We start from the raw sequence: 14,482 nt of genomic DNA, 5'->3' as shown, positions 1-14,482 counted from the left end.
TGTGAACTTTACAAATATTGTGTGAATAAAATTTATAGTAAAAGTCCTACAACTATGAGAAGAATATTGAGCTAGAATTGTATGCAATTGTGTGAATTCCACCAGCAAGACATGTCTTCTCCTATCTGCAATGACAGAGATCATTGCCTGGAAACATAGTTCTCAGACATTTGTTACAATACTGGGACTAGAGTGATGGGATCAGTGTTCTCCTGTGTTTCCATTTGCCTCAGACTTTGGTGTGCCTATGCATGGACTATTGCTGATATAATTTTGATATTTTGTTAATCATGAATTTTTGTGTTGATTCGACATTTTAAAAATCAAATTTTAAAATGCTACTTTACAATATTTTTTATCTTAATTACTAAGTTTTAGAACACTCTCTTAAACTTTTTGACCAGGTTAAATATCTAACTTGCCTCAGTCAGCTCATCCTAATCCCAGCTATCATTTGTTGAATGAGCAATGTGGTCTCTCAGACGCTGACTTGGAAAACACAGCAGGTAGAAACTTGAGATGATTCCCAACAATACCCAATTCAGTGAAACCCAGAAGTAGGCAAATAGGAACTGACAAGTTACTGAGTGAAGCCACCTTTTGGCATACAGTCCATAGTTTCTCATACTTCATTCAAAATGCTTGTAAAAATAGAGATAACAAGATGGAGTATTGTTGAAACCCAGAATGATTATCTGCCAGATACCAGGAAGAACTCTAATAAGCCAATTTATAAATGGACCTCAGAGGCAAATGGTAGAGGGACAAGACAGAATAGTGATAGGAAATATGTTTTTAATTTCATTGAATGTACTTACCTTTGAGTTACCAGACCTCTGGGGAAAGAAAGCCATTTTCTGCCTGAGAGACACGCTTTCTGATGGAGAGAAACCTTCTGTGATATGTTGACCTCTTAACCCCAGTTGTTCACCCATCAGTGCCTTTATTCAGCAGTGGCATTCCTGCTAATGCAATGTGGCCACGATAAAAGAAGATAAATCATGGCGCATTGCATTCTGAAATTTAAAAATTAATGTCAGTAAGGTATGTGGAATCTATTTTATCTGGCATTAAATTTTTAGTGCTATATGAGGATGAATCAAAAGAAAGTGCTAGTAGGTTCCAGTTTAAGCCTATATGTATGTGTTTATTCCAAATAAAATATGTTTAAACATGTCTCTGCAGTCAGTGGATGGCTATAAACAAGTTTCTCAGTAGTATTAGGGGAATTCAAAAAGTTCCAAATCCCATTATTTTTTCATTTCATTTTTCCATGAACCTTTTGAAGCCTGATCATATAATTGTCTTAGTTTCGGTAGGGTGACTTCAAGAATAAGGATACTTTTCATGCCATGTAAAATACTATTTTGAGGTCAGGGCTAATATCAAATTTTTAACAAAACACAAATGAACATATTCCCAAATCTTTGAAGCTTTGCACCAAGTTTATGGGAATGCTGCCCTACATAAAACAACAGTTCTTAGATGGAGCAAGCACTTTAAGGAAGGTTGAGTAGACTTCGAAGAAGAGCCAAGAGATGGACAACCATCATCATCAACAAAAGATGAAGCTGTGGCTGAAGACCAGAAACTGGTGGAAGAAGGCTGTAAAATCAGTGTTGATGTGATAGCTACTGAAGTTGGGATCTCATATAGTTCAACAATTTTAAGTGAACATCTTGATATCAGCAAGCTTTTAGCTCGCTGGGTGCCTAAAGTGTTGCATGAACATCAGCTAGCTCAAAGAGCTGATGTTTCCCTTAGACTTTTATGCTAGATTGAAGCTATTCAACACAATTTTATATGAAACAAATTATAACAGGAGATGAGTCCTGGATTTACCAATATAATCCATAGAGCAAGAGCCAATCAAAACAGTGGCTTCTCAGGGTATCTGCTAGACCAGTTAAATTCAAAGCAGCGAGATCAGCACAGAAGTTACTGACGATTGTCTTTTGAGATCCTAGAGGGGTAATCTTGATAGGTCTTGAAGGACAAAGGACAATCACAGGAGCTTATTAGGAAGAAGTTTTAATGAAATTGCAAACTGCATTGGTGAGAAAAAGGCCAGGACAGTCATACTGAGGAGTTTTTTGTTTTCATCATGACAGTGCACCTGCTCATTCTTCAAAGGTAGCTAGAGCTGCCATGTAAGAACTTCACTGGGAAACTTCACCCTATTGGTCCTACTGCTCTGATCTTGCTTCTTTAGATTTTTATTTGTTACCCAAACTCAAAAAACCATGAAAAGGAATTTGACTTGTGTCCTGGAGGATGTCAAAGCTAGTGTTTTGACTTGGTATAAATTGAAGAGCACAAAATTCTTTGGGGAAGGGTTAGATAGCTTGAGAGACAGTAGCTTCAAATTTTGATATTTTAGTGTAATAAAAGTTTCTAGGATTTTGTAACAATTCTTTTTTTACTTACTCTAATAAATAGAAGCTTTGCTTTACTTTACCGAGGATTTCTTCTTCCTTTTTTTTTTTTTTTTTTTGTTTTAGGTGCCGTTGAGTTGGTTCCAACTCATAGTAGCCTTGTTTAGGAATTCCAAGGAGCAGCTCAGTGAGTTTGAACCGATGACATTGCAGTTCAAATGGAACTTTTGGTCCAGTGCATTATTCTGCAGTGTCACAACAGGATCCTTTTTCTATACAGACAGACAAAAAGATCTTTTCATTAATGCACATTCATTAGTGGATTAAATGTTGGGATGCTAACTGGAAGATTAGTAGTTCAAACTCACCAGCTGCTCTTTGACAGAAAGATTACAGCCTCAGAGACCCTGTGGAGCAGTTCCTCTGTCGTAAAGGACCACCTAATATCAGAATCAACTCTTTATGGTGGTGAATTTTTGTGGGGCATTTTTTTGGTGTAGTAATCAAATGATGACTAATACTAGCATAAGAAATTTGGCTAAAAGTTAAGATTTTTAAGATTCAATTACATATATAGGGTAGTGAAGAGAGCACCAAGGAAAATAACTACCACTACTTCCATTTAGGACTCCTGGTGTGGCGCTGTGGGCTAATGTGCCAGAATGCAAAGCCATTTGAACTGCAAGGTCGGCTCACTTCTTCAACATTAAGTAAACAAATAAACAAAAACCCAAAAGATTCAGTGGTGTAAAATAGGGAAGCAATATTCTCAGCAAACTAATTAAAATCATATTATTTCAGAAAACATTTAAGAAAAATAAGTACATTTTATTGAAATATGCTTTCTGTTTTCAATGAGCAAACCTGTTCTTTTAAAACAAAGTATGAACGGTGTTAAAAGACAGAGTAGAGAAGAAATCTGGCTGAGATGCAGACAAAGATGAAAAGCAAGCTGGAATAGATAATTGTAAGAAATGAAATATCTGTTAGAAGCAGTAAAGAGCAGAATCAATAAAGCATAAATTCAAAGCAGAGATAAGGATAAAGTGAAGGAATTGTGTAAAGTGAAGTGATCGGTGTGATGAAAGCCAAGTTTGCCTTCCAGGGCATTGAGATTCTAGAAAAGGGGGCCAGGATAAAGGGAATCCAGTTCACAGATATTTGATTCTTTGGTAAGGAATTTATATTTGAATATAAATAGATAAAATAAAATACACACACTACTGCAAACATTTGATCTACATCATAACTAGGTTAACTTGATTATCTTTATATAGATTAGTCTGGTGGATATTTTGAGAATAATTGAGGGAGGCGATGAAAGCAGATATTGAAATTCCCAAGAAATAGCAGTCCATAGGTTAGGTTACAGATCTACTTTGCAAGTAGCTTAAAACATGTTGGACAATTAATCACCAAAACTCAGTAACTATTGTGTATAGGATAAGCACTGGACTGCACACTACAAGATTAGCAGTTCAAACCCACCAGCTGCTCCTCATAAGCCCTATGCAGGATCGCAATGAGTTGGAACTGACTTGACAGCATTTAACCAGAGGTTAAATGTGTGTGTGTGTGTGTGTGTGTGTGCACCGCTGCAAGTTTAAGAAAACATAAACACTTTCCCTAACTCAAAATGAAGTTAAACAAATCAATCTCCACAACTCTGAGACCATAAGAACTAGATGGGGCCCGACTGCCACTGTCAACTGCTCTGAAAAGGATCACATTAAAAGGATAGAATGGGGGGAAATGTGCAACGACACTAAAATTTTTCAGAGAAAACAAACAAAAAGACTGGGTTTATGGATCAGAAAGAGACTAGAGAAACTGGAGACTATGGACTTCAACCACTCTTTCGGACTAGAAAAGAACTCACTCTGTGGCCCAATTTTCAGCAAAGTAGTAAGTAGGCAGATAGAGAGTACAGCAACAGTAGACTAAGCTAGGCTCACCATGGAATGTTCGATCATTCAAAAGCAAAAGGGCAACATTTTCCTCAGGACAAAGTTGAGAAGCAGGATACCTGTTGTTGCATGGAAGGGATTGCAATCAGTGAGATGAAATAGAGTATATGATTTGTTGAATGGAAAACATGATCTTGTCTGTAAACCTTCACTCAATTCACAATAAAAAGTTATAAAAGAACTGAAGGTCAACAGTGTGCTTCCATTAGTGCATTGTTGCATTAGTATCAACACCTGAAACTAGTACATACTGATGGACACATTTCTAATTATAGTGCCTTCTTCTGTACTGTTCTTGAATCAACCTACTGTAGAGTGTTAGTTGCTGTATTTTATTTGCAAGTTAACATTTTAATAATTACCATAAATAGTTGCCTGATTTGCATATTCTGGTTTATAATCCAACTGTTCTGTGGATCAACCACAGTTCTCTTATTATTCATGCCAAGACTTCTATATTAGTCTGAATAATCTATCCTAGACTGCGTTTCTGTTTCCAGTTCGCTGAACATTCTAAATATAGTGCTTTTTTAATCAAAAGATTGAATCATGCATGTGCTAGTATAATAATCTCTTTGACCTACTGTTACATTAAAGCTAATTTTTATTATTATATGATTAACAGCATTTCTGGGTATCTTTTCATAATCCTGTGAGTCTGGTACCATATAAAAGGATTCAAGTAATCCATCATTTTTTATCTTTCTAGAATGTATGCAAAAATGGTAGGGCATATCCACTAACAACTGGAAATTTGGGAAAATAGGTTACCTTTTGAGAGTCAAATTATAAAATCTATGTAAAATAGACAAAAAAAAAAGTAGAAATGGATGTTAAAGAGATGAAATTGTCAAGAGACCAGATCAAGAACTTGACTATAATATACTAACATACATTAATTGTAGAGAAAGAGGAGAAGGGGCTGTTTTGAAAAGCCCTAATTATTCTCAGCAGTTATCCCCCAAACTGTTAAAATTAGATTCTTTTAAATCCTCTTACTTTGCTATTTCTCTTACATAGGTGGTTTTTCTACATGTAGAGACTGTATTAGATAGACTCTCAAAAATATCTGAATCTCCTTAACAGATTTTTGTTTTTCTTGTGCTTCTAATAATGTATCTATTAGTTGGCATTTTGGTTTATATACTTTAATATCATAAAGAACTGTAATTGGCTTGAATTCTCCAACTTCAGCAAAATCTGATGCACTGAAAAATTGAACTTTTGGGTTATAATGGCTGAGTATTGTGTAAACTTTTTGTTTTGTTTTGGTGTGGTTTATGGCTATCAGATGTACAAAGGATAATTCACATTGAAAACCCACCAGCCTCTCCATACAAGATAGTTGATTCTATCTGCTCCTGTAAAGATTTATAATATCGGAAACCCTGTGTGTGGTTGCTTTGAGTTGGAATCAACCTAATGGGAATAGGTTTGGTTTGGTTTGGGTACCCTCAACTCCATGTAATATAATACTATAACATAATAAACTATATCCTGGTGATTAAAAAAAAAAAATCATCCTGTTCTTGCCTGTGCTTGGTATAAACTTATAAGGATCAAATTTGCAAGGAAAGCTCCATATTTATTCCAAGGTATTGTGCTTTCAATTCATTAATCTGTTACCAATGAATAGTGCTTCTTATTCATTAACCCAGGCCTTGATAGTCTCCCTAAACATATTGTTGTTTATTCTGATTCATAGAGACTTGTATAGGGTTTCTGAAGAGTGGCTGGTGAGCTTGAACTCCAGACCTTCCAGATCAAGCCGATTTTGCAATTTAGTTCATGAATCCCCAGCACCACACATATAACTACTAGTTATTTGATAGTGTGTGCTCTATAGTATAGTTTTTGAGTGTTTGAGATATTCTGTTTAAATAAAGTATTATAGAAATAAGCTATTTTTAAGTCATGTATAAGGGTAAATTAAAAAGCGTCATTACAAAATCATAAAAAGTTTTATTAAGCAAGAATATAAATGTGTGAAGGTATTGTCAACTTATCTTTCACCTGGTCTCTATACTTCTAAAGGCAATGCTTCCATCTCTCAAACCCTTCCCAAGATTTCTGTGCTCTTTGATTTACATCTTGTCAAAGGGTTTTGGCATCCTCCAGGGACTCAGATCATGTTCTTTTTCAACATTATTTTAGTTTGGGAATAAAAAGAAATCTGAAGGAGCAAGATCAGGGCAGTAGGGTAGATCAGGTAAGGTTTTTCAACAGAATTCCTGTCAAACAGCCCTTTCCTACCCTCAAAGAATGAGAAGGTACACTGTAATGAAGGAAAAAAAATTCCTCCGTGTAACTTACATGACCTTTTTTCACCAATGCCATTTGTAATTTCTTTAAAACGTCTTCCTAATAAACCTCATGATTGTCCTGTGTCCTTCAAGAAAATCTATCAAGATTACCCTTTTGGGATTCCCAGAAATAGTCACCATAACCTTCTGAGTTGACCTTTTTCCCTTGAATTTAACTGACCCAGGAAATCTCCACATAAACCACTGTTTTAATTGCACCTAGTTTTATTTTTTTGTTTTGACTATTTAATTATTTATCTATTAACTTTTTAATTGTAAATTGGGTGAAGGTTTATAGAGCAGATCATCAGTTTTCAACAAATGATTCAACAAATCATACACATTTCATTTCAATCACTGATTGCAATCCCCTCAATATAACACTAACTTATCCCACCTCCTCCCTGTATTTACTGTTTCCATTTCTCCTTCTTTCCCAGCACTTCTGAACTTTGTCCTTGCATAAATGCTGCCCTTTGGATCACAGGTAGTTGGTTATTCTAAAGTGTGTGTACCTCACTAGTGTTGTTCCCTCTATTGCTTGGCTGAAAATTGAGCCCCAGGGTGAGTTTAGTTCCAGACCTAAATGCTGGCCAAGGACCATAGTCTTGGGGTTCCACAGTCCCTATCTGACCAGTAAACCTGGTCTTTTTTAGGATTTAGAGTTTTGTTCCACATTCCCCACCCCACCCCCCCCAACTCATTCCAGGACCTTTAATGTGATTTCTTTCAGAGTCACTGTTAATAACTGTGTACCATCTAGTTCTTCTGGACTCAAGGCTATGGAGACTGATGTTCTTTCTTGTGATTTGTTAGCCTGTTTGACTGTTCCCTGCATCTTCAATTTTCAACACTAGTCTTTACTCTGGATCGGGAGAAACCAATAGTTGCACCTTAGATGGCCACTCATGAACTTTTAAGACCCCAGTAGCTACTTATCCAAAGTAGGATGCAGAATGCTGTGTTTATGGACTGTTATGACCATGATGTTCCCCGAGACTGTGGTCCAGGCCAAGTGAATCATTCCTTTGAGGTGTTTGGTTGTCTGTAAGAAGTTTACATCATGTTGCTCCCATGTTCTCTACCATATGGAAATATTTGCAGTAAAGGTTATATGTACAAATACTCTTTGTCAAATATGTCTCTTCCACAACTATTTAGCTTGTTAAGTCTATACACATATCTACCTTTTGTTGTTGTCAAGTGCCATTGAGTCGATTCTGACCCACAGTGACCCTGTATAGGATTTCCAAGGAGCAGCTAATGAGCTTGAACCACCGACCTTGCAGTTCAAATGACTTTGCAGTTTGACGCATTAGCCCATAGCGCCAAACCAGGATTCTGTATCTACCTATGTTGCTGTTGTTAAGTGCCGTCGAGTCGGTTCCGACCCATAGTGACCCTGTACAGGGTTTCCATGGCTGTAAATCATTACGGGAGCAGAAAGCCTCATCTTTCTCCCGTGGAATTGCTGGTAGTTTCGAACCGCTGACCATGAGGTTAGCAGCCCAACTTGTAACCACAACGCTACTACAGCTCCTTATCTACCCATGTTTGTTGTTTTAATGTGCCATGGAGTCAATTCCGACTCACAGAGACCTTGCATAGGGTTTCCAAGGCTGTAAATCTTTACGGGAGCAGAAAGCCTCCCTTTCTCCCGAGGAACAGCTGGTAGTTTTGAACTACTGACCCTGATGTTAGCAGCCCGACTCGTAACCACTATGCTACCAAAACTCCTTTATCTACTTATGTTGTTGTTGTTATGTGCCGTGGAGTTGGTTCCAACTCATAGCAACTCTGTACAGGGTTTCCAAGGCTGTAAATCTTTATGGGAACAGACCGTCTCATCTTTCTCCCACGGAAGAGCTGGTAGTTTCAAACTGCTGACCTTGTGGTTCACAGCCCGATTCATAACCACTACGCTAACAGAGCTCTATGGATCACCATTATTAAAGGATTTTATATATAATAATTTTTATCTCCTCCTGTGTCATCCCCACCTTCATCATTTTTTTCCCGAACTTCTTTCTTATTGTATATTGTCTTTCCCTTTACCTAACTAACACGTTTACCCTCTACCCAGTGAATTCTTGCTTCTCTTCCACCCACGTTATTGTTGTTGTTGTTAGGTGCCATTGAGTCGGTACCGATTCATAGCGACCTTATGCACAGCAGAATGAAACACTGCCCGATCCTGGGCCAGCCTCACTACTGTTGCCATACTTGAGTTGATTGATGCTGTCACCTGGCCAATCCATCTCATTGGGGGTCTTCCTCTTTTTCTCTGACCCTCCACCTTACCAAACATGATATCCTTCTCCAGTGACTGGTGCTTTCTGACAATATGTCCAAAGTATGAGAGATGAAGTTTGGCCATCTTGGCCTCCAAGGAGCACTCTGGCTGTATTTCTTCCAAAACGGGTCTGTTGGTTCTTTTGACAGCCCATGGCACTTTCAATAGTCTCCAATTTCTTGTACGGTCTTCCTTATTCACTGTCCAGCTTTCGCATGTATAGGAGGTTATTGAAAATATCATGGCTTGGGTCAGGGCCACCTTAGTCCTCAAGCTGACATCTTTGCTCTTCAACACTTTAAAAAGGTGTTGTGCAGCAGAGTTGCCTACTGCAATACATTGTTTGATCTCTTGACTGCTGCTTCCATGAGTGTTGATAGTTGATCCAAGAAGAATGAAGTCCCTGACAACTTCAGTCTTTTCTCCGTTGATAAGAATGCTGTTTATTAGTGCAGTGGTGAGGATTTTTGTTTTCTTTACATTGAGATGCAATCAATACCAAAGGCTGTGCTCTTTGATCTTCATCAGTAAATGTTTTAAGTCCTCTTCACTTTCAGCAAGCAATGTTATATCATCTGCATATCATAGGTTGTTAATGAGATATACAGATACCAGTGAACAGATACCAAAAAAAGAATGTCCACACCTGTATCTCCGCAGTTCTATCAGGCGTCCGTGGCTGTTCTGATCCTTCCCCCACTTGGTCTCTCCCAAGATGGTGGCTCCGGGAGTAGCTGAGCATCTTGAATTAGAAAGCAATGGACTTCTTGATTCTACTACAAATTCCCCTAGCTGTAAGCTTTCTAATCTTCTAAATATTCCTTTGTATGTGATTCAGAGTTCTAGAACCATCCCCTGAGCCTGCTTGGTCCGGTATGCTGCGTTGTTGGTGACCGAGCTCCTCACTGCACATCTACCCGAACCGTCATCTTAAATGATGGGCTTCCTTCCACCCATGGTAGCCATCAAAGGATATTTCTTTTAGTGTGAAAACCTTTTCTTGACATTTTACAAAAGTTGTTGTTGTTCAGTGCTGTTGAGTCAGTGCCAGCTCACAGCAACTTTTTATAGGGTTTTCAAGAAGCATCTGATGGGCTTGATCTGCTGACCTTGTGATTATCCTACAGTCCAATGATTATCCTACCATGCCACACCAATGGTAGTGTTACACAATACGTGCCCTTTTATGGTTGACTAATTTTCATTCAACATTATGTCCTCTAGGATCAGCCATATTATGAAGTGTTTCACAGATTTTTCATTATTTTTTTAATACTGCATAATATTCCATTGTGTATATGTAACAAAGTTTATCCGTTTTTCTACTGATGGGCATTTAGGTTGTTTCTATCTTTTTGCTATTTTGAATAGGCCTGTAATGAACATGTGTGTGCATATATCTATTTGTATAATGGATCTTACTTCTCTAGGATATATGCAGGTAGAGCAATTGTTGGGTCATATGATATTTCTATTTTCAACTATTTGAGAAAGTGCCATACTGTTTTTCAAGGTGCTTGTTCCCTTTTACAGTCCTACCAGCAATGTATGAGGATTGCAGTCTCTCCACATCCTTACTAGCATTTGTTCTTTTCTGGATTTTTGTTTTGTTTTGTTTTTTTAACTTGGTTATTTATGCTGGGTTGAGATGCTGTGTCTATAATGACTAATGATTATGAGCATTTCTTTATGTGTTTATTGACCACCTTTGGTTGGTGGTGGTCTTCTGTGGTAAAATATCTGTTTGTGTCTTCTTAACATTTTTAATTGGATTATTTTTCTTATTGAGGTTTTGAAGTTTTCTTGTCGTTGCCAAAAATTTTTCCCAGTCTGTGGGCTCTGTTTTTACTCTTTTAGTAAACTCTCTTGAGGCATATAAGTGTCAGGTTTTCAGAGGTCCCAGTAACCTAGTTTGTCTTCTGTTTCCTTGTTTTTAGTTATGTTTGATAGTGCACGTATAACATGGATCATGGCTCTAAGTTTGTCCCTTGTTTTTCACTGTTGATCTTTAATACTAGGCTTTACATTCTGGTTTTCATCCATCTTGAATTCATTTTTGTATATGGTGCGAGACATGGGTCCTATTTTATTCAAATGAATATCCAGTTTTGCCAGCACCATTTGATAAACAGACCATCTCTTTCCCATTTAATGTGTTTTGGCCCATGGGTTGATGGATTTACTTTTGAATTCTCAATTCTGTTCCATTGGTGTAAGTATCTGTCATTGTACCTGTATTAGGCTGTTTGAACAACTGTGGCCAAGTAATAGATTTTGAGATTGGGAACGAGAGGTCTTCCACTTTGTTCTTCTTTAGTTATGCTTTGCTTATGCTGGGTCTCTTTCCCTTCCATATAAAATTGGTGATTAGCTACTCCCTTTTTAAAGAATGATGTGGTAAGTGGATGGGGCTTGCATTATATCTGTAGATCTCTTTGGGTAGTACTGACATTTTCACAATTTGTCTTCTTCTCCATGAGCATGATAAATTCATCCATTTATGCAGATCTCTTTTAGTTTCTTTTAATAGTGTTGAATCTTTTTGAACATACACAAGACTAAGATCAGTGTTATTACTGAGAGAATTTGTCTGTAGCCATCCACCTATTGCAGGTACCTGTTTAATCTGGAACCTAGTAGCAGTACTTTTTGAGAAACCATCAAAAAGTGCTTTTCATTTGATGTTTTTAAATTGCATTAAATTACAGTAGTTATCTAAATCTAATTGTTAATGCATCATTGCTTTTCTTTCTTTTTCTTTTTCTGATCTAATTGTACTTACCTTTAGAGTTATAAATTGCATCAGCTGGTCTTGATGAGGGAGTTGGTATGGGTAAACTTTAGTTAGCTGTTTAACTTTGAGAGAATGAAGTTGTCAACTTCTGTCCTAATGCCTGCCAGATAGTGAACATCAACAGAACATCTGATGAATAAATGAATTTTAATGACAAGTTATTATGGCAAACTTTGAAAGCTAAAATGTTACTTTTGTAGTTAGTTGCTGTTGAGTCACCCCCAACTCATTGTGACCACATACAAAATAGAATTAAATACTCCCTGGCCTTGGGGCAGGCTTGTAATGTATACCCTCTGGTTGATTGATGATGCATGGAGGGGACTGTAACCATAGCAATGAAACAATATACAATAGGATGAATGTAAAACTAATGTTCTCCCATGTAAACTATCACATAATTCACAATAAAACATTAAAAAAAAATACCCCCTGGCCTTATACCACCCAGTGATCATTTGCACAGGAAACAATACGCTTTTCACTGGTGGGTTTTTCTTAAATAGATCTCTAGGACTTCCTTCCTGATCCACCTTTGTCTGGAAACTGATCAAATCTGTTCAGCATACAGTTAGGATGGCTTCTGATTTCTGACTGCAAGATTTAGAGAGCTGGAAACATCGTCACTTACACCTGTCAACAATAAAAAAGCTGGACAAGCAGCACTGGTGTTAAAGTCTCAGGCAATGAACTGGTCTAGAATCTACAGGGTGACAGATACCTGCAGAGAAAGGTAATATGTGAGTTCTAACTTAACCTGGACAAAATACAGCGGAAAATGATACAAAAAGTTCAGTTAAGGTAATTGAAGAATTAGAGGCCAGGTGCCCAGTGGTGAAAAGGAGTGATGTCTCTGGAAATCACACATCTAGGGGAATCCACACCCTCATGCTGGCTACTTCTTCATGAACTTCGTGAGATAGTCAAAGAGGATTTCTCCTATGATGAAGAACAATAAAAAGTTGCCAGGTGCCATCGAGTCGGAACCGACTCATAGCGACCCCATGCACAACAGAACGAAATAATGTCCGATCCTGGGCCAACCTCACTACCACCGCCACACTTGACGCCATGAATGATGCCACCTGGCTCATCCATCTCGTTGGGGGTCTTCCTCTTTTTCTCTTACCCTCCATCTTACCCAGCATGACATCCTTCTTCAGCCACTGTTCCCTCCTGACAATATGTCCAAAGTATGAGAGACAAAGTTTAACCATCTTGGCCTCCAAGGAGCGCTCTGGCTGCACTTCTTCCAAAACAAATAAAGAGTTAGGGGAGGAAAAAAGTCATAACAAGAGGGACAATAAATTTCACCCGGGTTCTCTTCCTTTATCTCCTGTGGACAAAGTGCTATTCCACTGCCCTTTGGTACATCCTTTCTTATTTTGGTGCTATAGGATCAGCACTGGACTGAAAACTACAAAGTTAGCATTTCAAACCCACCAGCTGCTCCCCAGAAGCCCTATACAATGCCACCATGACTTGGATTCAGCGACACTTAACAACAATAACAATGCCAAGATAAAAAGTAATAAATAAATTAGCAAAGATAGATCCCTTCTGAGGTACGATGGGAAAGCTTAAGATTGAATTTGAAGGAGTTATGAGAATTTAAAAAATAACTTTGACAAACTAACCCCAAGCTAACTATCACTGTATGAATTTGTAGCCTTTGTTCACTGAGAATAAACATAGCAGCAACAAACTTCAACCTAGCTCAACTCCTCATTAGATAAACTCAAACCCCTATGCTAACAGGAATGTGTGTCTAGTTCCAATAAGAAAAACTAACAACTTCAGCCTTTATTGGCAACAACAAGATGAAATAGATACACAATAGACAAGAAGGCCATCAAAAAATTAGGAGATATGAAAAGTCAAAGAAAACAAGAGACAAAACAGTCATTAGAATCAGACACTCATATGCCACACCTGTTGAAATTAGGGAATTTAAGATAATTATAAATAGTACGTTAAAGGCACTAATGGAAAATCTGGGCAACATGTAAGATCAGGTTGATAATTGTAGCAGAGAGATGAAAATTATATGAAAGATTTAAGTGGAAATCCTAGAAATCAACAAAATTCTGACAGAGGTAAAACGATCCCTATTGGCACTGAGGGTTAGATATTGGGCTGTTAAAGGCAAACCCACCAGGTATTCCTCAATACACAGATGAGGCTAACTGTCCCAGAAACACTATACAGGGATGCTTTAAGTCAGAATCAACTTGATGTCAGTAGATATATTGTTATGGTTTAGCAGAGATGAAGAACACCTTTGACAGTCCTCAGTATAATTAACTAGAAGATAATCAGCAAATTGGAAGATATAACAAGCTGAAATTACCCAAACAGAAATCCAAGAGAAATAAGAATGAAATAAACAGAACACCAAAGAGCTGTGGGACAATGTGAATTTTACATGCAGTTAGAATGCCACAAGGAGAAGAGAGAGAGCATAAAGTAGGTAAAAATATTTGAAGAAATAATGGCTGATATTTTCCCCCAAATAACTGACAAATGCTAACCCATAGATATAGGAAGCTCAGAGGGTACAAAGCAGGATAATTTTTTTTTTTAATATTATACCAAAAAACAAAACAAAAAGACATGTATTCATATCATATTCAAACTACTAAAAACAAAAGATAGAAAATGTTAAAGGTAATGGTTGGGGAGGAAGTGTGAGTGGAAACACATTACAAACGGAAGAACAAAAATAAGATTTAGAGCAGATTTCTCATAAA

General features: G+C 37.5%; 1 protein-coding gene across 1 annotated transcript in view; it reads left to right on the top strand.

Moving 5' to 3' along the window:
• The window catches only part of TBC1D5 (TBC1 domain family, member 5), a 519,410-nt gene that overhangs the window by 76,100 nt on the left and 428,828 nt on the right, over positions 1–14,482 (top strand). The gene's annotated exons all lie outside the window — the stretch shown is intronic.

Source organism: Chrysochloris asiatica, unplaced genomic scaffold (genome assembly GCF_000296735.1).
Source record: "Chrysochloris asiatica unplaced genomic scaffold, ChrAsi1.0 scaffold00267, whole genome shotgun sequence".
Taxonomy (NCBI): domain Eukaryota; kingdom Metazoa; phylum Chordata; class Mammalia; order Afrosoricida; family Chrysochloridae; genus Chrysochloris; species Chrysochloris asiatica.
Note: the sequence above shows the minus strand (reverse complement) of the source record. Positions and strands in the feature narration are given on the sequence as shown.